Here is a 26,042-nt window from a genome sequence, read left to right as displayed (position 1 = left end):
TACATGTTGTTAAGTAATTCAAAATGCGTCCCTCATCCTAGTATTGTTGACATCTTTGGGCTATATGTTGTAGTCTTCTGATATAAGAATCCCCTAAAACAGGAATTCTCAAACTTTTTGAGACTGCGCCGTCATTTTAAATTTGGTGGTATTTTTTTTTAAAGAAAATAATCTTTTAGCCTTTCTTATCAGCTTGTAAAAATACGAAATTGGAATAAAGTAAATATCTACAGGTAGAGAAAACTTGCAAGTAATCTTTCATTATAGCTAAACATTAGTCGACGACGCACCAGGGCGTCGCGATGGAATGTTTGAGAACCCTTGCTTAAAAGATAAATTCTGCCCCCCTCTTATTGTTTCCACAAATTCACTCTATAATTTTTATACATCCAAAACCTCTATAATTTTTAACCAAAAACAAGTACCGTAACCTTAAGGGGAGGCAGAGGTGAATATTTCAAAATCCACAAAATTTATCCGGTTTGAAATTGATCATGGATACTAAGTATGTTATTAGTAATGGACATACCAAGTTTAAACTTTCTAAGTACAATAGTTCTGTAAATTATTTCTTAGAATGCTTAATATCTCATTTATGAACACTGTTGAATTTGGCTTTACTTGTGTAAATTCAAGTTCTGTAAATATTAATAATTTTATAAAACTTTATATCGTTTGATATAAAATGCTCCATGCACCATATTGTAAGAAATTTTCAATATTTCTTTTTATTTATATGTTCAGAGAAGGTATATAAATAATGATAAGTATTAGTTTATTATGGGAATAATATAGTAATACAGTTATCTTGGTTTTAATTTCATACTTTGAAGGGCACAAAATCAAAAACTAACATCGGAATATCAAAATAAAGATAATAACAATGGAAAAAACCAAATTTTCATTTTTTCTTCAGTTTTTGTTCGAAAATTTCACCTCTGCCTCCCCTTAAAAACTATAGCAGTAACTAGTAACAATGTGCACATTATAATTACAATAGAATATGTCAAAATATGGTATGTGAATATACAAATGAAACAAAGTAGATGTATGTCAGAAAAAGTATACCTAATAGGTTGTGTCAAATTAAATTAATGAAAAATAAATAAGCCAAATACTTGTATGTAAAATAGATTGTGTCAAATTACTTTATGTCAAATAGCGGTAGGTAAAGTGCAGTATGTCAATCCACCGAAACCCAAACACACAGAAAATAACTATTCCCTGTCACTACTGGCTAGTCTTAACTGTGAGAATAGCTCCTGGATTTGGTGCCAACGCCTGCATATTCAGGCATACACTATCATCAAATAAGCTATGTTAACTTATTTTTGCCCATGAGTGTTCAAGTTTAATGTACACACGATAGAACAGAAATAATTAATGACGTGCGACGAGCAGTTTAATGTGTTTATATATAATACACAGATTTGTAAATCCGTTAAAAAATAAAAAAGTTAGTTGCAGCGCACAGTTGGTTGATGTCCTCGCAATACTTCAGGCCTATAATCCAACATCGAACTGTCACTTAATTTCCGTCAACAAATAGTACACCGATGTTATCGCGACGACACAATACACGGAACATTACAACCCTGAGTGAATTCATTAATCATAGCGTGTGAAGGTATACGAATAAAGTCAAAATTTACAACAGGAACCTCTCAAACAGAGTGAGCGATGGATGAGGGAAAGAAGTGTCAATGACAGGGAAACAAATAATATGGCAGGACAATAGAGGATTAACAAGCTAAAAGAGGGGTGGGATCTCACCTGAATTAAATTTTTCCTAGGTGCTTTATTTTCTTGTTTAAGTTATCACATGTTCACTAAAATCAAACGTAGGCTATTCAAATGAACATTAACTATCTTTGTGGCAATGACCTATTATAATTAATCGGAGAGAAGGGAATAGTTATGACATAAATAACTGTATTTTTACGTCAAAAAGTTTAAATAACAATGCCTTTAAAGTTTCGTTAATTCGTAGGCTACAGTATATCTCATATTGCGAAGTGCAACAATAGTTATTTATGGTACTTGTGAGGTAAGTGTATCTTTATTGCGCGAGTGGAAAGATTTAAGTACGAGGCTCACGCCTTGTGCTTAAATTACACAAGCGCAATGAAGATCACGCTCACAAGTACGATACGTAATTTTATCCATGACCATAACAAAAAATTTTGTTTCATAAAAGAAAATATGTTGAGAATAAGTCCTCATATAATCAGATATCATGGCATGGATTTTAGAATCGATACGTGTAGGTAGATCATGATGTAGGAGGCCATGAATAGTGAAGAATGGTATGTATCTAAGGCATATAGTTAATTACATAATTTTATTTACCCCCCCCCATTTTAAACGTGTACTTTCATCTTTGTGAAGTTTCAGGGATTATTTAGAAGCGTTCACGGAACTAATGTGATTAAATTAATTTCACATTTTAATTCTGTAAACTTAAGAGGAATATTAAAACGTAATTGAACATCGTGTCTGTTTAGCGCAGTTTACTAAGGCGTGTTGTTATTAAATCCTATAAACCAAAACCAAACTTCGCAGGTTCAAGTCTCCTCGCATCCCAAAAGGTAAATTAAAAAAAAACACAAATTAGATATGGATGCAATGCAGAAATTACGATGTAGTAGTATTAGTAGATAGAGAAAGGAGGAGGAGATTAAGTGTATGGAGATTTAAGAAATGGTAATAAAGAAGTAGTGACATCTAGCAACTTCTTGAGTAATAGTTGAATGGAAAAGTATAGATGTGTGGCCGGGTACTAGGAAAATACTAATGAAATGTGAGGTAAAATCTACATTTCATTAATGGAATAAAGTACTGTTGAATATAAGCCTACTTTACAAACGCAACAGTATTTACTAAACGCATGTTTTTTTGTTAAGGTCATAGATAAAATATTTTTGATGTAACAACAAACAATTAGATTGAAATTTTTATGCAATCTCTGATCACTATGTGATTTTTGTAATCCATTCTAGTCAATTTGTCTCTTTTTGTATAGTCTTACCTCTCGAACTATTGGTTGTATTTCGTTCATACTTAATATCAAACCTAAAAGCACGTTCTTTAGTGTGTCTATAGCACAATTACTACACTGATTTTCAACATGTTTAAATAACTATATTTTAAGAATTAATTTAAGGCACTTTTACATATATATGGAAGTATATTTTTCAAATACAACAAAATAAATTTCTATTCCAGAGAAAATTTTCCTAATAGCCAAAAGAAAGTATATACCAAATATCATGCACGTAGAATTGATAGTTAAGAAGATATGTAACTAGCTGTTGTATTTAAAAAAAGAGGGCGGGGGAGGGGAAGAAGTTAAAGTTACGGAAAATTATAACCAAAATTTGGTGCCATTTAAGAACCCTGTAAACCAGAGCTTTAAAAATGGTGTCACAGCAGCTCACAGATCATAAATACGCATTAAATGTTATTTAAAGCATTTTTCATATGTCAAAAAGTATTTCATTTTTTTTTTATTTATTTATGGGATTTGTGGCATAACCACCATCTACCCTTAGCAGAAACGTGGGAGGCTATGCGTAATAAAACGTCGAAGTGCAGAAACGAATCTCAAAGCTTAAACGTACTGTACATTCAGCATAGTAGTTTTGCAAGAATAGAATATATTCATCTCACGACGTTACAAAATTCGATACACTTTTCTCTGACAGTTCTTCACTTTGTAGAGGACAGAAATCAAAGACACTCGGCCTCCCAGGTCATCTCAAGGAATGCTGCGTCTATCTACTGTTTGAAGCTGTCTTTTATAGGCTAAAAAAAAACGCATCTCTCTAGAGAAAACTCTCGCGTTCTGTCTGGAACGGGACCGTATGTTCTCTGAGCTGAAAGATGGCACTCGATTTACATAAACATCTCAGTGGTGTGTTCTCATTTCCTGAATGTGCTGAGGATTTTACAACCATGAAATCTTGAATACCAGTGATAACCAAGAAGGCACAAGATAAAAAATTCAGCGTCTACTAATTCCTTTAACGACCTTTTACAACTACAAAAGCTATTCAAGTGTATGAGGTAATAGTGCAACAATAAAGTAGTGGTGAAACAACGACAAGGAAAATAGAAATACTAGAGGATATGCCTTAGAGACGCTTTACCCACCATGAATTTCCTGCGAACTACGGCAGTTTCACATAATACATTAGCTTATTACGCAGCTATAACGAGCGACACGTAGTAGGCCTCTAGGTTATTAAGTACTCAAAGTTACATACATACATACATACATACATACATACATACATACATACATACATACATGATAGAGATTTTTAAAAGTAAAGCAACATTTAAGTGAAAATTGAATGATGAGATTTTGAATGAAAAGCTCAGAGATATCAAACCTTTTATTTAGAAGATAATACTTTTATGGGAACAAACATTTTTGCGGCTATTTTTATACGCAGTATGACGTCATTGACAATATTTTTAAATATCACCCTATAGTTATTTTAATGTCGTCTGAAGGAGCATTTTTTTTGTATCGCTATGCAACACTTCACTTTATACAGAAGCACTATGGTTATGGCTCTGTGGTAACAATTTAATTGTTGATGCATTATGTTAGTCCTTGCATTAGGCCTAAAAGCAGTTTTAGTGGTGAAATCAACATAAAACAAACTAGCCACAAGCATAGCTCAGTCGGCTGAGGCGCTTGTCCCTTCGGATCCGGAGTTGCGCTCGGGCGCGGGTTCGATTCCCGCTTGGGCTGACTACATGGTTGGGTTTTTTCCCAACTATAAGGTAAATGTCAGATAATCTATGGCGAATTCTCGGCCTCATCTCGCTATCACCAATTCCATCGACGCTAAATAACATTGTAGTTGATGCAGCGTCGTTAAATAACCAAGCAGAAAAACAAACTCTCCATAACAAAACTAGAGAATTGAGATGATGATGATGATGATGATAGGATTTGGTATCAACAAGATGGAGCTTCTTATTTTGCTGCTCCTCTTAGGGAATATCCGAATGAAGTGTTTCCAAATATGCAGATGGATCGGTAGAAGAGGACACGTAGATTGGCCTGCAAGATCACCTGATTTTTCTCCACTTGATTAATTTTTTGTGGGGATACCTGAAAGTAAGTAGAGTCTTTGCCACGAGACCTGCGATATTGACGAGTTGAAGATGTGAATAAGGACGGAGTATAGAAAATGCAACCAGTGGAAACTGAAAATGTTCAAAAGGAGTTTGTACTCTGCCTTAGCGATTGCCACATTGTAAATGAGGAAAATTTCGAACAACTAATTAAATAATTCAATTCAATGCGATATGTCATGCTCATACATTCAAGACATTCAGAGGAATGCCAAATCCAATTAAGAGTGATAAAAACTTTTATGAACATAAAGAAAAGAACATGCTTTTTCAAATTATATAAAAAATTACTGGGTGTCGCTTAAAAATGTTCTCGAATATGATAAAATTCGATAACTTCCCACTGATGAGAATGATTATTGAATTATGGTTGAATAGACGGAAATATATCGTGAAAGCACGCCCAAACGCTTTGTCCAATACAAATACCATTTTCTCTCGCTGGAATTCGAACCCAGAGATTTGTGCATCGATATTTTTAACTACCATCGTTTCGACACATAGCTGTAAGTTATAGTCGAAATATATGTTTTATATATTACATTAAAAACTGGGGTCAATGCAGGGGAACAGTAATTACAGATTCCATTCGGAGCAGGGTGTATTCAAAATATGATATTTAAACGTTCGTTAATGCACTAATACAATTCTGAATGATACGGTCATCCTATTTACTTTTAACAACACTGGTAATTTAATTACTTCTGCGGAAAAAATAGGTTAGGCAGATTATGAATATCAACTGTGGCATTAACTGATAGTTTTAATGAGAGCCACCAACGCTATTCGCGAGAAAAAAAAAAAAAAAAAAAAATGGCTATGCATCTTTCCTGGTTGTGTGAAACAAGATATGAACCCTAAAATTCACAATTACAAACTAAATGATAGCCGTTAAAGTTTAGATCATACAAATGGATTTTTTTTGGGAGCGGGGAGGAAGAAATACACATTGCCTGCTCATTAAACGTCTCATAAAAGTAAGAAGGAAGAGAGAGGACAGAACGTAGAGTTAATGAGTGCTTTACAATTCAAAAAAAATTGATACTACTTCCGAATATATTTCCTTTAAATTCTGTGACATCATACTGATTGGGAGATTATAACCAGAAGCAGGTAGGATCAATACTGAGCACTTCAGTCCCAACAGTTCATCTTGTACCCCTCTCTTAAATTCGGGTAACATTATCAATTTTATTAAGGGAACCCGTATGTTAAAATTGACCAAAATATCGATTTTTAGATTTTTACTCAATATTATTCCTTATTCAATTCTGAACAGATTGATATATACAATATTAGCGGTAGGACCTTTTTCAATGACTTTTTATGACTAAATGGCTGAGTGTGCGTGGGTATTTAAATGCATGCTAGCGTCACGCCCCCACTTCTGTAGTTCGTTCGACCACAGGTTCGACTGCAGTCTGTTTCTATCATTATTTTCTCCTTGAATTCATGTAAGAAGAAGAAGAAGAAAACATGTACAAGACGAAAATTGTGTTGGCTACTCTGTTCTGCAGAAGACTGTATTGAAATGTTTGAAAACATTAGTTCCAGGAAAGGGTTGGCAACAAAAATAAATTCACATTGCAGTAATTGTGAAAGTATAAAGTCCACAATGACATCTGCAATGAACAGAAATAGGCTGTACAATGTAAGTACAAGACTTGTTTATGGTATGCGAAGCATTGGTAAGGGCAGACAGGCTGCACAAACATTTTGTGCTATTATGAATCTTCCTCCTCCACCTGCTAGGTTTCACAGAGAAGTTTTCTTTATAAAAGAAGCCTCAATGAGACAAGCTGCAATGGAAACTGTGGAGTTGAATTGTAACAACAGAGACATATGTGGGGCTTTCGATGGCAGTTGGCAAAAGCGAGAGCATACGTCACTCAACGGTGTTGTCACTGCAAGGTGTTGGCAGTAGAAATATTGACAAAATATTGTCAGACATGTTCACAGGGAAAGGGAACTGTACATAAATGTACAAAAAAACTATAAAGGTTATTAGTGGAAGAATGGAGGTGCAAGGTGCATTGAACATTTCTAGGCAGTCTGAGGATTCTCTGAATATTCGGTATGTGCATATCTTGGTGATGGTGACAGCAAGGGGTTCAAAAAGATACAAGAAGACAAGCCCTGTGGGGAAGGGGTAGAAATTGAAAAACTTGAATGCATAGGCCACGTTCACAAGAGAATGGGAGCATGACTGGGAACTAAAGGGGATAAAACTGGATGATGGCAAGACACTTGCCGGAGCGGGTCATTTGACGAATACAGAAATTGATCTCTTTCAGGCCTACTATGGCTTAGCCATTAGAAGGAACACAGGGAATGTGGAAGAAATGAGGAAGAGTGTATGGGTTACATACTTCCATAACATTTCAACCAACGAGAAACCATACCATCAACTCTGTCCCAAAGGTCTGGATTTGTGGTGCGGTTATAATAAGGCATAAGCTCAAAATGTAGTATATGATCACAAACATTCCCTACCAGAAGCTGACATGTTGAAGGTAAAGCCAATATTCAGAGATCTTGCTGACAAGAAGCTGGTAGAGAAATGTACACCCGGCTGCACCCGAAACCCAATGAAAGTTTCAACAACTCTATATGGGAGAGATTGCCAAAGACAGTGTTTGTGGGCCTGAATGTCCTCAAGAATGGTGTCCTGGATGCTGTTATCACTTTCAATGATGGCAAGCAGCAGAAAGAAAGTTCTGGAGTTGATGGACATAAAACCAGGATTCAATATGGAACATGCGCTATATGCCATCGACGTCCGAAGAGTAAAAGAAGGTGAGAAAGTGGTGCAAACCCAATCAAAAGAGCATAGGACTGCAAATAGGAACCAGAAAAGAAGACGAGAAGAGGAAGAAAAGGAAAAGGAAGATGATTACAATCCAGGGATGCATTGAAACTACAGTAACTGTAAGTTTGAACGTTATCCACTGTTTTCTCAAAACTACATTTTTTATAATTTAGGTACACTATGGTAACCTAATAAACGTTGGAGAGAATAATTTTTCTTGCAGACTGAACCAAAGTCATAAGAGGATATATACGAACATTTCATATACCTATTCAATTTATGTAGAATAACTTCATGAAAAAATTAAAGAAAAAAGCGAAATTGTATAATATATTTTCTTCGGCTGTGAACTGATAAAGGCAATGGAACAAAAGGCATAGGTTGACGCCCAGTTTTCATTTTGAAGATAAATGCTACTTTTTCCTATGTTTGAATTCTTTTTCTCCGTCCATCTTAAGCTGAATATTCTTTTAGTTCATTCCGTTACTTTCAACTGGGGAATTTACTGAGTTGCTCAAGTTTAAATAACTGAGACACTCTTCCCCAGTGACCTCGTCCCGCAAGGCCTTGCATCCACCTACAATTGAGAACAAAATGAACACAAACTGACAACGGAACAGCTGTAAGGTTTCAGCTGACGTCATATGTTGCGTGTCTGTCAGTTCCGGTCTGCCCCGGAACAGCCTTGCCCCGTACCATTCCAGGCCATTTATGTGGAGCGAAGTACAAGAAGGGGGAAGCAGCACAGCTATTTCTGATTAAGCCATAACGATTTCTAGCATATAGCCGTTACCAACAAGCAGGTTAAGAACGTGAATCATGAGAAGACATCGAAGACGCCCTTGTTGAGTTGTTTGGGAGCGCTGGTAAGTTGTAAGTCACGACTTCAGTGCCAACGTTTGTCACCATATAATTTAAAGTACAAAAACAGCATACGAGTGTAATAACCTGTCTTGATGTGAGTAATTCTTTATGTAATAATACAACACAGTAGACTAAATTTACAAACAAACCTCTCTTTAACTATGTCCGATACAACGAAGGAACTGGTTGCGGAAAAACTAAGCTTCAAGTCTTAAAGAAAAAAAAAAGTCATGGAGGTGACACATCCTTTTGCGTGTACGCCCTACGTTTTATGCTATGTTCACACTGAAGGATTTGTCCATTAGATTTGTGACACGGCATATACCAATGTAGGGTCTAGCAGAAACAATTAGACGATTTATGGTTCGGAAAACAACATTTTAATTGGAAAAATAATACTGAATACCAAATTAAAAATATAGCATAAAAGCAGTGGTTCTCAAAGTGGAGGTCGCTAGATGGTTTACAAAATAATACAAATGTTTTATTAACACACATTTATCTTGTATTTAGAAACATAAACAACGTTGAACATAAGAATAAAAAAAATATTTCAGTAGTTATGAATTAAAAAATAATTACTGTAATAAATGTGTCTGTTTTTCAGAAAGCAGCTTTTCCATATTCCATACATAAAATATCATTTTCAAATTTAAGGAAATTTCTGGTTTTTGTTTTGCTGATGACATAGACAAGAAATTTATTTTGCATAAATACGAGGATGCAAATATTACAACAATTTGAGAACTACGTACTTTTGCAAGTTCGAGATATTCTTGCATTCTTTTGATTTAAAACTAGTCTATGCTTTTCGAAAAAAAAAAAAGTCTAGTTCAATCTTTCCAACATTAGGCGCATATTTCAAAGAGTTTTTCCTTCATATTTTCTGGAATTTCAGTCAGTTGAACGAAAATGTCTAAAAACGAATTCACTATCAGTCACTGTCGTAATTATTTTCAGCTTTTTCGGAAAATACTCAGAAAGCTGTTGTTTAAAATTGTGCAAACTTAATTGCTTGTCGGCAAAAAACAAAATCAGTATTTGTCTATGATATGTAGCTAAATTTTCCATGAGTTCTTTAATCATTGGTATGAATCAAATTTCTTTTTGTCAAGTGATATGGACCAGAAATAGAGTTTCTTTATAGCTTAAATTCGCCGATTTTATCCCTGGCTGTTATATTAACACCCTGACTTGCAAACTATTATTCAAAGTATTTAAGTGTTCGAAAATATGGGCAAGGAAGACCAAGGTAAGAAACCAAAAAGAATTGGGAAATAGGTCTGCATATTCCGATTTATATTGTCTTGCACGTACCGGTACAATAACATTTCTGCGTTTAATTGTAAAACTCCTTTCAACATACTACTCCACGAAAGCTGTCTTACTTTCATAAGATAAATCATATTTTCATATAACGAACCCATTTATTCACAAATCTTGTTGAAAATACAAGTTTGCAAAGCTCTTCTTTGATGAAATTTACGACTTTGTATTGAACTATTACCACATCGCCACGGTGGTAATAGTTTGAAGTATTAAAAGTGATGTTTACTTAATATTTCGTCATTGTTACGCCATATAGTATTTCTATTTTTGTCGTTATTCGTATAGTGTCCAATGGTTTTGAGTAAAATTACTGTTATTTTCGATGTATTCTTCTAAAGGGGTTAAATACCGGTACGGTAGTAAGGGAGGGGTCGCAAAATGAAATCTCATCCGAAAGTTGGTCGCGCCTTCAAAAAACCACTGCCTTAAAGTATACCATTTACTTTTAATCAATAATAACCATAACAGATAATTGAAGACTTCGGGGATAAATAATGATAACCCACATTTACAAATTGCATACATTTTAATTTTTACTGCAAACGTAAGAGATTGTGATATTTTTCAAGCAGCACATCCAATCATTTGTTAACATATTTACATAATTATTTAACCAAATCAAAGATAATGTGGCTTATAGGCTGTTAACAACCAGAAAACTATCAATCTCAATTTTGAAGATTATCACTATATATCGCCGAACCGAAGTCTTCAATTCTGTAGGACCAAAAAGTTAACAATTTTCACATACATTTAGTTTTACGTTCATCTCTTAAAAATAACTCCACTCAAGTGAGTTCCACATGCTCGACACAAAATCTCTGCAGAGCGTTTGACACTGCCATTACTCTCTGCAGCATGTCCATGGGATTTATTGAATTTCAGTTCGAATTTTGTCCTTAAAATAACCCCACAAGAAAGAAATCATCTGCTGATAGATCAGGCGACCGTAGGCCAATTATGTCGTCAAAGCGAGAATTTCGGAATACTGCATCCGTGTATGACAATTATGGGGTTTTAATTTTTGCACAATTTTAATTTAAATGGATGGGAGTGTATAAACCAAAGTTAACGATGTGCCTAACACTTCTGTAGGACATACCCAAGATTTATGAATGCTGAAGAACAGACCGGCGAGGACTCCGTTGGAACGCCGTTCTCATTCTCTCCACATTTTCTGCACTATGTAAGTTATAGTTCTATGGCGACCAGGAGACTTCTTATCGGCTGCTGCTACTTTTCTCCTAAATTCATAAACCCGATTCGAGATGGTCTGACGAGTCGAAACGTTCTCATTTCTTCTGAGATGAAAGTGACGCTCAAAAAGACTTGTTTGTGTAGCCGAGTCATTGTTCTTAAAAATGTTTCCATGGAAAAAGCCTGACGTTCATTCAACCAACTTTCCATCATTACTAAATGGCAGTAATTACTCGACACATTTTTGTGTACAACAATGATGTATTACGTAGCACAAGGGAATGTTGTCAAATTTAAGTCGTCTAATTGTTTCCGCTGGACTTTGTACACAGGCCCAAGTGCCAGGTACTTCGGATTCACCTTACTATCTATGCAAAAATATTCACGTGAAAAATTGTCGCGAGACGTGTCTTGTACATGCACAGAAAGCAATATATAACAAGGAACATGACTAGAAGTTCTGAGCGCGCGTGTCAGTTCTTGCTCTGCGAGCGCACCTACGCATTCTTTTGTTTATTGTAAATGTTTACCACGTTTCTAACTGCACGAAAAAATTAAGTACCTAATGGATAGCCAATATAAAGAAACTAATTTAAGAATTCCACGCCTGATATTTGTGTTACCCTACTTGCAATCGAACTATAGTCCCGTCGCTCTAATTTCCGGCAGCCAATCACGTTGCAGGTCGACTACATTTAAACGTGTGCGTCTTGTGATTCGCTGATGATGACGTTATGCATTTCCTAAGGCTCGATAAATACTGAATATAATCGCTCGCCATTTTGGCTCTTTCGTTGACGTTCGCAGAAAGCACACGAGGACGTTATTTGCCGCTCAATTATTTCCTGAATTACAGTGCGTTTGATTTATTATCATAGAAGCTACGACACGATAATGTTTAACGGTGTGGCAAATAGATTTCTCGTCTGGTAGCTCGGCAACGAAAGAATAAAAATAGCGAACGATACTACTTACCTAGACTTTATAGAGCCTTCACTTCCTAAGACGTAAGCAAAGAGGAGGAGTCACGCCGGGAATAACAGCGTATCGACTTTAGTACGCGACAATTTTACAAAACTGGTGAAGATACTTAATGCCAATGGAAAGGATATGAAAACACAACCCACGATTTGAATTCTTAGTTACTGCGCGAATATAACAAAGCTATACCCGCAAGAAGTAGTTCAACAAAGGGCGAAATTTATGTCAGAATAATACGTTTTTTAATTGTTGTGCTATCTTTAAGGGTGTATGATGCTCTCATATTTAGTTATGGGTGCACTAATATGATTTTAAAGAACTAAGAAGTAAATCTGATCTCACGAAAACTTAAAACATATAGCAAATAAACAGTAACTGATAAAAACCGTAAAGATACGGATTAACAGAATGCATGTGCACGATGTGGGTAAAATTTACTAGATGAAGTATTTTCAAATCATGTCTACTACATGATGAATTAAATCTATCTTCACTGTCTATAATTAGATCTGCGTGGGAAATAGAAATCAGGATTCGAATGGAGATCAGAATGCACGGTTCGAATTTATTGCATCAGCATTGACATATTTACTCTCACAAAAATCTTACCATCACGATTTTGTTGTTCTGAGTACACATTCACAAAGACAATGAAAGGTTACTTCATCTCTGAAAACAAGTAAACTGTGTCGCAGACATTTCTACTCTCAGATTCATACAGAGACGTTTCCGCACCTGTCACCTCATATATGAACTTCCTATATAACGGGTGATTCTGTGACTTCGTTACATAATTTTAGGAGTGACAGAGGTGACCAATTTGAATTTTCACATACGAATCCATGTCCGGCAACGTTCCGTTTGGTAGTTAAAAGCTTTTACACTGGGTGTTCAGTTCAAAGTGTGTCATGGCTCGCTGTATGCCGTCATGTGGCTAGCCGATGAGCCTAGAGAATTCAATCTTCCTACACTTCCGCAGAGGCGTATTACATATGTCCCAGAGAAGTTGCCTGGCAAGTACGGCGTTCATTCTGAAGGGTACTGCCGGTAGTGGCAGGAATGTGAACTGTTTGGAAACACGTACTGAGGTGAGTTATTTTTTCTTTATGTGGAGAGGGTTAATATGATTATTTACGTATTTGTTGACATTAACTTCGACAGTCAACATGGACACGGAGCATTTGATTTGTGTTGTGGAAAGTTGCCGCTATCGATGATAACAAATACACTGCGTACGATTTTCCCGCGCAAAATACAGTTCGAAAGAGGCTATGGTAGCACACAGACCGTACATCTATTGCTATGACGTTCAAGTTATACCGTACACGTTCTCAAGTTCAGATTGAACGCCTTGAATAATAATAAAAGCTGAAACTCGCTTCAAATCGCTGACTCTCAACAGTGACGTCATGACACACTTTGAAATGAACACCCAGTATATGAAGGTCGCAGTTTTTTAGCTGCCCAGGACAACACGAACCATTCCCACTTAAGAGGAATCTGTACACCGAATTTTGACAAAAAAAAATGAAATTTTGGTTTTTACCGTTTCTCAGTAGTTTAATATATGTAAAATGATAATATGATTTTATTTCTTCTAATTGTCAGCTTTTAGCCCTATCTTCAACAAGAATATGTAGTAATTCTGAATTCAAAAAATGTTATCAATGAAAAAATTTTTCTAGCTAAACGCTGAGTGGAATTTTAAATTTATTTAGCCGGTTGTATACATAAAAGTATGTTACATATGCCCTACTTTTCTACATTTATATATTTTATCACTTCTGAGATAAGTGCACCCAAAATTGAGGAATTTAACATTGCAAGATATGGCGACTTTGACACCATTTTTCTGCACTTTCTTATTTTTTGTGACACTGGTAGGCCTACACTTTTTTCAGAAAGTAATGTACCCAGAAGGCTAAAATTAACATATATAATATCAATGTGATGGCACTTTACAAGTAGGTTAAAAAAATTAAGTTCATTTCTATCTTCAGCGAAAATAAAAAAAATAATTTGCAATCATTCTTAATGTAAAAAATATTATCAATGATTTTTTCCCCCAACAGCTTAGTGGAATTTTAAATTTATTTAACCGGTTGTATACATAAAGGTATACTATATAAGCTCTATTTTTGCTACATTTGTATATTTTATAACTTCTGAGAAAAGTGTACCCAAAACTGAGGAATTTAACATTGTAATAATTTATTCTAGCACAGTTAAGGCCATCAGGCTTTCTATTCCAATTAGCCGGAAACAAAAGCAGCTGATACAATTTGCTGTAATACAAGTTAATGATTACAGACTAATATTTACAGAACACTACAAAATTAATATAGTCATACAAGCACAAGTTGAGTAAAATAGGTAAAATAAACATACTAAATAATAATTACAATATAATATAAGGCTTAAAAGTTACACTCAATGAATAAGTGAACCAATATTACAAATTACATGGATTACAAATTCAAATGTAAATTATAAACTATACAACACTGAGGAAAATTACATATATAGCCTACACACATACACACAAAGGAGAATTAAACATGAATGAGGAAGAAAGAAGACATTTACAGAAAGATTAAAATAGTAATAAACAATTTGTAAGGTAACAATGTAGATTTATAATTTCAATGACAAAAGTAAGTACACACAACAATCATGATAGGATAAAGGAACGAGAAAATTAAATCTGAAACTAAGAGTTTTGTGGCTTAGTACTGGTCACGTGCTTAAATACTTTTAAATTACAATATCTTTCGACAGTTCCTGAGGGAGCTGGGTAGGCAGTTCCAGAAACGAATTGCTGATGCTGTAAAAGAGGAAGAATAGTGAGCTGTTTTATGGCAAGGCATAGATAATAAAGGGTCATTTTTAGAACAAGTACCCAGGCTGTATATGAGGACAAGAAATTAAAACGAACTGAGTGATAATTAGGCAAAGAAGTATTGATGATGCGATATAGGAAAATTAATGAATGGATATATCTTCGGTCCTGTAATCTTACTCATTGAGGCGTTTCAAGGGAAGGTGTAATGTGGTCGTATTTGCGGATGTTATAAATGAAACGTTGTTGTTGTTTATAGATGGATATACGAGTAACAGCAATACCAGAATAGTGAAGACGATGCACTAAGCCAAATAACGAATATGATAATGAATAACTTTATTACACAGCTATAAACGAACCAGTACTGCATGCTATCGTATCGTGCCTTGATAGATATAATAATAACATGAAACAGGAAAGAAGATTCTTTATTATTTTACTGAAATATTGCACGAATGATTGAACAATAAATAAGGAGATAGTGGAAATTTTAAGACGGTATACACGTAGGAGCAAACGACAGAGGAAATATAGTCTAGGGGTTTTTTTTTTTTCCTGCGAGAACACAAAATGAATTCTGACAACTGAAGTCGAAATTACCTCTAAAATGCACTCAAACGTCCGTGGGAACACGGTGCTTTAGGAGAATTTCATATCCTCCTAATGACAACACAAATGTCTACAATGAAACGTGTTAGTAGAACGCATTATCATCAGCCATTGATTAAATATTAAATTCAGTGACCTACAATTTTATTTACTTACATTATAGATTTTTAGGAGAGTCGATTTAGAAGTTAAGATATTGCTACCCATGTGTTCTGTGCACAGTCTATAACAGGCCTGCACAAGGCTTGCGCTCTCCGAGCCGGCTCACAGATCATGAGCGGAATGCGGATATTAGCTGCGCTCTGTATAAGGGTGAACTGGAAGAAGGGGTGATCTCGTACAAAATATACACAAAAGGAAGTATTATTGCAAGTGTTTATGAAATGAATTCCCGTTCAGTGTTTGCAAAACTATCTTGGACTATTATTAATTAATAAAGAAATATTTATTTTACAGAAATAATAGAAATTCTATAGCTACTTAAATGTACAATATCATTTTGTTATATTTTTATTTATCAGTACATCAAAACGGGATTTTTTGCTGTTGGCAGCTGAAAGAAACAGTAGCTCACTGATCGTAATGAAACATCAGTTACAGATGTTCGATGTCTGCCTTTATTAAAATTGATTATAGAAAACAGTTGCTCAGAAATATAAATGTTGAGCCAAACATAGCACTCATTTTCACATCCAGCCTGTGTAGTCGTGGATATTATTGCTAATGTTTAGTCTTGTAAAACTCAACCAGGCTAGTAGTATTATTCACACGATCTTTAGCCCTTAGGTCGCATTGAACATTAATAAGTTCGAGCTGTAAATCGTTAAATGTTAAATGTTAACGTTCCGTCTTTTAGATTCCTCCATACTGTACTGTAGCAGTGAAACAGCAACATGAAACAGTTACTGAGAATTGGCCTACACACTGCACTCCACTAGATAGCTGAGTGGTCGTTTCCCTCTCCTCTACCTATAGCAAGTGTATGTCATTCTGACGTATCTTACTCTCCTTTTCGGCGAGCGGTAAACACAGCTTTTATCTCTGACTCAGGTTCCGGCTAATCCATCTTATTATCTCAGACAGTACATCTCACTTGACGATATGACGTGTCAAATGCCAAAGGAAGAACAATTTGTTGATACATCTCAAGTCTGATTACTGAACTACGTTACTATAGTTACTACAGCGATGCAATGGAGGAGGAAAGGAACTGGCCACCCTACCGCATTATCTCCTGGCATAGTTGCCTTATGAGTGATATATTGGTTTCACTTATGAATTTCCAACCAGACTGTTGACTTTGCATACATACATACATACATACATACATACATACATACATACATACATACATACATACATACATACATACGTCTTCGTTGTGTTTGTAAGGTACCTGTATCAAAACAAGTACAAATTTTTATAGTAGTCCTACTTGAATACGTAGTGATTTTATTGTGATATCATCATCATCATCATCATCATCATCATTTTCCTTTAAAAATTTCATTTTGCAAATTTAAAAAAAAAAAATTAAACTGTGAAAAGTGTTTCAAGGCACTACAGTCTCCCCTACAGTCCCACAAGTGAGATGCGCCTTCAAAAAGTCCGGAAACCACTGCTATAGTTAAAAAGAGACTTTACATATCAAACTGAAATGTTCAAAATATGTGGCGTACTTGCAGACAACGAAAAACGACACAGAGGTTAAAGTTAAATGGATCGATCTTCGATAGCTGGAATTTTGAGCAGTACAAACAGTAGTGCGAAAATACTCCATGAATTACATAAAGCCATGATGTGGCTGTTAGTATTACTCGACCGAGGCTAGTGGAGCCGAGGGCGTAATGTGAACTATCGCGATGCGATATTACGAACGCAGGAGCAGTAGCACCACGGCTCCGGGCTGCAGGACTCCACTGGCCTTGGTCGAGTAATATAGCCCTCCGCTATTACAGAGTGAACTCCTTCCATGTAATAAACACTGTTAACTATACATATTTCATGACTTATTAAAAAGGTATAAGTAAACATTCTTCCCGCCATTTTATGTAAATAAAACATTATTAGTAATGTATGGACGGAGTTCGAGAGATAGTAAGGATAAAATTCTGCTATTATTTATGTAATGTTGGAAATATTCTATGAGTAAAGGTGGTGTCCATAAAGAGATTGTAACCATTAAGAGTAAATGGGAGAAAACGGAATGTGTTATAAAATTATATGAAAAACAGCACTGGCGGTACTTGCACATCTTTAGATGTACAAACTAGAACTGCCGGATGAATATGCGTAGCCATCAAAAGGAGCACAAAATCGATAAGAACACTTTACTTTGATTCATTGTCTGTAATTACAGTAATCTTACTTCAAATGCGAACTTTCTGACTACATGCCATTAATCCAGAAAGAACAGTCATTTCGTCCGTGTGGTGCTGCCATCTATCGAAATCTCCAGAATTACGAACATCATGGTATTGAATGAAAAGATGGCCTCGATTTCCTTTACATTGTTTAATGTCGTACAAAAATTTAGAGAATTCCGATTCAATTACGTCCTAATTAGATTACAAAATTCCTGCAACAAATATTTCTGCCTAATTCCACCCACATATATTCCATGAATATCGAATTTCACTCTCACTTCGACAACATTGGAAATACCATTGAAACCAAGGAATTAGAAAAGTATCGATTCACAACGCCGAACTCTGAGTTACAAGACGGCATTATCGTGTACACAAGGAAGTGCAAAAGCATCAGCTTATGGTCAAGATAGCTTGTCGTCCGTGATATTAAACAGAATCAATGTTAATGTTAATTCACTGTTCTAATGGCTGGCAAGGCATTTCCTGCTGTATCAATGTTTCCATTTTACCAGCATCAGAAATGCATATGTTTAATGGTACAATATCAGAGGTAATATTTTCCTTACGAATATTAGCCTCACTCGTCCAAAAAAGATTGGGATCCGATACATACATACATATTATGTAGATCGACAGAGAGAAAGACAGACAGACAGACGATAGATAGATAGATAGATAGATAGATAGATAGATAGATAGATAGATAGATAGATAGATAGATAGATAGATAGATAGATAGATAGATAGATAGATAGATAGATAGATAGATAGATAGATAGATAGATAGATAGATAGATAGATAGATAGATAGATAGATAGATAGATAGATAGACAGACAGACAGATAGACAAATTACATAGACGGATAGATAGAAAGATAGACAGACAGACAGGCAGGCAGGCAGGCAGGCAGGCAGGCAGACAGGCAGGCAGGCAGGCAGACAGACAGACAGACAGACAGATAGATAGATAGATAGATAGATAGATAGATAGATAGATAAAAAAAACCCATAGATAAAGTACTCATTATTAAACCTAACTGTCTTAAAGTAGATAAAGCAATAATTTTCTTCAAATCATATTCAAAATTTGCCCCTAAACCGGCTATAAACATTGTTAAACCAGAAATAAGTAGATAGATAGATAGGTAGGTAGGTAGGTAGGTAGGTAGGTAGGTAGGTAGGTAGATAGATAGATAGATAGATAGATAGATAGATAGATAGATAGATAGATAGATAGATAGATAGATAGATAGATAGATAGATAGATAGATAGATAGATAGATAGAACAAAGCATGAAAATTAAAATAATGTCGGAACAAAGTGTAGGCCTACAAAAGAAATGAATAGGCTAAAGAAAGATGAACAAATGTATGAAAAACGAAATAAAAAATGCAGCGTGAAAGGAATGAAGGATAAAAATATTGAACGGACAGGAAAAGACATGGTGATGATCTTGGTTATAGCGACCACGGTTAGAACGACACTTCGGTACAGAGACAGTCATTAAGAAATATGGTTTTATCTGCATTAAGCAAATCGGATTTATTATTTTTATAAAGACAAATTTTTAGTACAACTCGTTTACAGCGACATTTAACAATTCTCTGAGTTCACCATTCTATGTAGTTTACAGTACATTAAACTGAGAATGTTGTTGAGAGGAATTCGCAGGTAGGCGGTAATGTGATTTGTGACAAATATCGCTTTCAGTTCATGTAACAATAGTATATTACGATACAAGGTTGGGAAGTGATTTTTACAAAATGGAGGGGAGATTTTGTAATGCACTTCACAAACGTGTATTGTACAATACTTTTTGCACGATCATATTTTTAAAATTGAAAATACAATATATTTTGCACTGACTATTACACTTTTACTACGTCACACTACTTTTGACCAATAAAACGGCGCGAAAGGACGTCTTTCAACCAATCATGGCTGCTTATCGCACAATTTTATCGCGTCCCTAGCATTTTTTTTTTATTTATCGCGTCCCCAGCATTTATTTATTTGTATCACTACCCTAGCATTTGTTTCTTTGTTTGCCAACATTTCAAACTGCACTGGTCTGGACGTCAAAAACATAAAATTACAAACCACTCCAGTCGATGCACAGCACTTTCAAATATGACTCGGATTGGCATTCAAGAACAAGAATTAATAAAGATCACTGGTGATAGCTATGCATCTTCCCTGAAACCCTATTTACAAATAAATGAAGAGCACCATTCGGAAATCCTGAATAAGTTGAGGGATACACCATGTACATCAACGAGTTCACTTCTTTTAAGCACACGTCCAATATAACATCAACTGAACCACCAAACACTAAAACATTCAAATTTGAAAATTGTACTTTCAGTAACTGTTTCTTTTAAAATTATTTATGTTTATTTGTTATTTCATCATCGTTAATTAAAACGTTTCTTGTTTATTTCATCATCCGTAATTAAAACTTTTTTAACACTTGTTTATATTATTTAGGTTATGTTTGTTATAGCTTCTGATATATGATATTATGAATAGTCACGTATCAGAGATTGTTTAATACTAAGATTTATTGAAAATCATCTGTCAAGTGACGCTGATTACTGGGATCGGGATAATTAAAGTGGAATGCAACTGTTTTAATAAAAATGAAACTGAATCAACAAAGCCTTCTTGACCAGTAACCTTCCACAGAGTTCAATGAAGATTCCATAGTTGGCACAACTGATATCAAGAAAAGAGCTAATAACAACACACTACTGCCATCTACTAGCGTAATATTTATAATGTTGAGAAGGTACAAATTTGAAGACAGTTTTGTATTGTCGTAAGTCAATTAATATTTTATTGTATTGGTGTACTTCTTTACTTCTAATCTTTATATACTTTCTTCTAATCGTGTAATAGTCAATTAAATCCCACTCGAGTTTCGATTTTCTCTAGTTAAATCAAAACCTATAGTGAGATTACTGTTGATAATTTATTTAGAGCAATATTATACCAAAGCCTTCGCAAAACTGCACTGTAACGGTAACTAAGTAACATTAAGTGCACTGTAATGGGTCTATTTCAGTATAGTTTCATGTTATGTAGAATGTTTTCCCTAGCAACAAATTTCTGTGTGGAATTCTAACTTTCAAGACTTATCAACAATAGCTGTAAATACAGCAAAAAACACGATCGTGCAAAAAAGAATTTTACGAACCAAGTACTGGAAAAGAGTGTGACGTGTATGACAGGTCAAGCTCTTTCTTCTGTCGCGGCAACACTCCTTTAAGAACAATAGCAGGCCATGTATATACTGTAATCAAGACATTCAATTCAGACTCAAACTTCACACATCCAGTTGGAAAACAGGTGTTGCGTACAGGACAATGCAGCAAGGTGCGAAGAAAAGAAAAGTTCTAAGTGTGGAAGACACAGTCGATGTTATTAAAAACATTGAGAATGGTAGAAAGAAAACTGTGCTGTTGATATGGTCTGGCTAAAGAAGAAAAATGAGAACGATTTACAGATGAATAATTATTTTGCAAAACTGAAGCAGAAAAGAATTGTAGATTTCAACCTACGTCTTTTTCTGAGTAGTGTATCTTATTACTTTTCATTATACTTACTTACAAATGGCTTTCAACGAACCCGCAGGTTCATTGCCGGCCTCACATAAGCCCGCCATCGGTCCCTATCCTGTGCAAGATTAATCCAGTCTCAATCATCATATCCCACCTTCCTTAAATCCATTTTAATATTATCCTCTCATCTACGTCTCGGCCTCCCCAAAGGTCTTTTTCCCTCCGACCTCCCAACTAACACTCTATATGCATTTCTGGGTTCGCCAATACGTGCCGCATGCTCTGCCCATTTCAAACGTCTGGATTTAATGTTCCTAATTATGTCAGATGAAGAATACAATGCATGCAGTTCTGCATTGTGTAACTTTCTCCATTCTCCTGTAACTTCATTCCTCTTAGCCCCAAATATTATCCTAAGAACCTTATTCTCAAACACCCTTAATCTCTGTTCCTCTCTCAATGCGAGAGTCCAAGTTTCACAACTATAGAGAACAACCGGTAATGTACTTGTTTATAAATTCTAACTTTCAGATTTTTTGACAGCAATTACTTTTCATTATAGAATTTAAAAGTTATTTCAGTGTTTTCTACAATCCAGTAGAGTATTTTTTGTTAAACTAATGAAAAAAAAAGCGTAAATAATTTTTAAAAAGTTACATTTTAGGCCTATATTAAATAACACATTAAATAATATAGTGGTGTACAAATTACGTAATACTGTGAATGTATTTCTTTGAATTTTACTTACCTACTGTATTTATTTATTTAGTTTTATAGCGACACAATTTCTTCAGTCCCTTCGAAGACGCTATAACCGAGTTGAATGAATGAAAAAGAATACAGAAAGAAATAAAGATGTGAGTAAAGTACACATAAATTGAGAAGGACTAAAGGACTAAGAACCACTGTATAAACATGAAGTAATGACGGAAACAAAACAAAACAAAATTAAAAATAAAAGAGACGGGAAAGGAAGACGAATACGCAACCAACACGACAGAGATAAACTGAGCTTGGTGCGTAGCCATGAGGCTGGCAGGTCGGCAGACCGATCAGTCCCACGCGTGCCTCGGCCGACGTGGCGGGTGTTTCCTTGGCGAACAGCTGCCAGTCTATCGGCCGGGCCGCAACGGGAGAGCCAGCGGCCAAATGCTGACCAACTGCCACAGTCAGTTGGCTCGTGCTGGGTACCTGAGACCATTATCATGCATGCCTCACTCGTACCTTGTATGAAACGACGGCGATGCCAGGGACAATGGCTCTCGGTCAACCGTACACAGCTGCGGAATAACTAGCCACTTCCCATCGTAAACACGATTTACGAGAATCCCGACGGACTCTGATCGAAGTCGTCATCGCACAGTGATCGCGTTCACTGACGATGCTTTGTCCTGCAGACTTTGTGAAATTTTACGCTTCAATTAGGCACTCGGAATACGCATCTGCTTGTGATATTCCTATTGCACTGTAAATGTCACAAATTCATTCATACATACCAGTAGCGGCTGGTGACCGAAATCCTCGGTGAGGCCTGTAGTAAGTAGTTTAAGCAGGCTACCTTCCGTACAAAATGTTTATTATTGATGATACTTTATTATGATTGACATTATTATTATTATTATTATTATTATTATTATTATTATTACTATTATTATTGAAAAATAATAACATGTCAATATTCAAATAAGTTGCTATGCTGTGAGTTGATTTCAGTAATTTTTATAAGGCAACTAATATTATGCTCAACTGAAGAAGCATGTGTTGAAATTCCCCTGGAAATATTTTTCAGATCGCTGAAGTTACAGTAGACACACTGTTCTCTCTTTTTTTTGTTTGCTTTTTTTTTATAGCAACAAGCACGATCAACAGAAAAGTTTATTTCGCACCACATTACCAAAGAGCCATTTTTGTCACACCAGGATGCATTGAAAGCTCGCGTTTTAAGATTATATTTCTGAAAAATTGTCAGTGATGGCGTAGGTCTGTCTTAATTTTAAACTTTCCTTTTTTCAATATTATTTCTTATCGATAACGCTACTCTAACAATGAATTTATTACAATTATCATCATTATTTCTCGCATTTCTTTCGATTTCTATTTTCCCAAAACACATAACCATACTGGACGACACGATGATTCACCACTGTAATTCTCATCCCAATCTACACTTGAGACCGGCATTGACAAAAGACCGGGTTCTGAATGGGAGAAGTGAAGGCTGATGGGTTGAAGAATACCTGCTAGGACACGAGGCCACAAGAAATGTACCTCAGTTTCAGCTTTCCGAGTGCAACCTTAAAATCCGTGGAAACATACGAAATACAGAAGACAGACCCGGCAAGAGCGATCCTGGCCTCAGGAACAAATTTTACTGCAAGACAGGTCTGTATACATCACAAAGTTTTCTACTTCTGCAACTCTATACGCTTCTTTGAAATAACTAATATAATATGTTATATATGACTAAAAACCACTAAAATTTTGAGTTTAAGGAAGCAAAGTGACTGAGGCCCGGCCTCACTCGTCTCAGCCAATCAGCCGCCACTGATACATAACATACTGTACGTACATACGTACATACATAAGCGTTCTGCCCATGGGCAGGTCTTTCACTGCAAACCCAGCATTCACTAATCTTTCCTACTTTCTGCCTTTCTCTTAGTCTCCGCATATGATCCACATATCTTAATGTCGTCTATCATCAGAGTTCTTCTTCTATCCCGAACTCTTCTCCTGCCTGTAATGCATGACACTAACCGTTACCCTCTTTCATTCCACCAACACTATCCACTTCCACCCATTTCATTTATTTTACCTGTAATGGTAAATATAGGCTGAGGTTATGTCTGGAGGTAGTACGGGTTTCCGATGCTGATCTAGGTTCTTGGGGCTTGGGGCTCCGGGCTCTGAGTTCGGGCTCATCAGTAGATGATGGACCCTACGTACAGGACCCAGGAAGGATAGTCCGCCTGTCAGCGTTGGATTCACGAATGTCACCCGGGTCATCAGTCGGACTTAGACAATAATCGTATATAGGGCGTAGGCCTAAACGGCTCAGTGCAATGATCCATCCAAGCCCTCGCGGAATAAATAATTAATTAAAAAGTCGGTTATCACAAATAATTCTGCAGAGATGCCTGTTAATCAGGAACTGAAATGTTCAGTGAAATTCGTCTGAAGCCTTTAGGGCAGAGCTGGGCACGTTACGCGATTCTGAGAAATGAGCGCTGTTTACTCCCGAGCGCTGTGATGCATGCATACTGTACGTCACTCACCTAAATTATATTTTGAGATTGAACATGCCTAATTCATTTGTTCCAAACATTGAACGGCGTCTGCAAATGAAACGACCTCATAAGTTTCGGAAAAAACTACATAGTTATTTTGGTTATCGAGATTCAAGTAGTTTTCAATATAAAATATTTATCGATTTCAGACTGACAGAAGTAAGATTTTGTTACAATAGTTTATTCATGCAAAAGAAAAGTGTTAAGAGTGCTTATTATTAATTTCCTTCTTATGTTTTTGATCGTAATCCTTTATTACGTAAGGAAATCATGCTAAGGATTACAGTCTTCTAAAATCAAATGGACATTTCGAATAAAACAAATATTGTGCCTACTGCACAGAGAATAAAATAGTGCTTACAAACGAATAAACCGTTGTTTGTCGGTATCTAATTTACAGATTATATCGGTTGCGGTGTGACGCTCGGCAGTATCTGTTATCAAGTAAGTATATACTGTAAGTGTAGTGCAAACAATCCGTGAATACTTGAAATTCATTGAAATGAGTGTCATTTGCATCTCCTGCAACCAACAGAAAGGCGCACACGTCTGCCAGCTCTAGAGTAGCGAGGTTCACGCTTCAGCGCCCTCTCCCCTAAGGTTCACGGTATTCAATGAACAGAAGGGTGGCAGCCGCATGGCTTCTCTTGGCACTACGCAAAAGGAAAATATCACCGGCCTTCTGACTTAGTTCTACACAAAATGTGCATCACGATTAAAATACGGAAGTGTATCACAAAGTTTAACACCGTAATCCTCTATTTCAAATGGTAATCATTAATAAGCTACGGTATATAAAATTATGCATTTGCTGGGTTATAGATAGCCTAAACAAAATATTGTACAGGGACATCATTTTATTTTTACTTCAATTTTTATTGTACCTGAGTTTCTTAATGTACTTCATTCCAACCCCTTCTACTGATGAAGTTCAACCGTCCTCCACACAGATCCAAGACCGCATATACAGTCATAGTAGCCTTACGGTCATAGTGAACAGTACGTTCCAAAAATATGTTCGCGTTTTCCAGTATCGAAAGAG

General features: G+C 35.8%; 1 protein-coding gene across 6 annotated transcripts in view; it reads right to left on the bottom strand.

The window, feature by feature from the left end:
- The window catches only part of msi (RNA-binding protein musashi), a 737,371-nt gene that overhangs the window by 211,546 nt on the left and 499,783 nt on the right, over nucleotides 1-26,042 (bottom strand). The window lies entirely within an intron of this gene.

This window comes from Periplaneta americana, chromosome 4 (genome assembly GCF_040183065.1).
Source record: "Periplaneta americana isolate PAMFEO1 chromosome 4, P.americana_PAMFEO1_priV1, whole genome shotgun sequence".
NCBI lineage: Eukaryota > Metazoa > Arthropoda > Insecta > Blattodea > Blattidae > Periplaneta > Periplaneta americana.
Note: the sequence above shows the minus strand (reverse complement) of the source record. Positions and strands in the feature narration are given on the sequence as shown.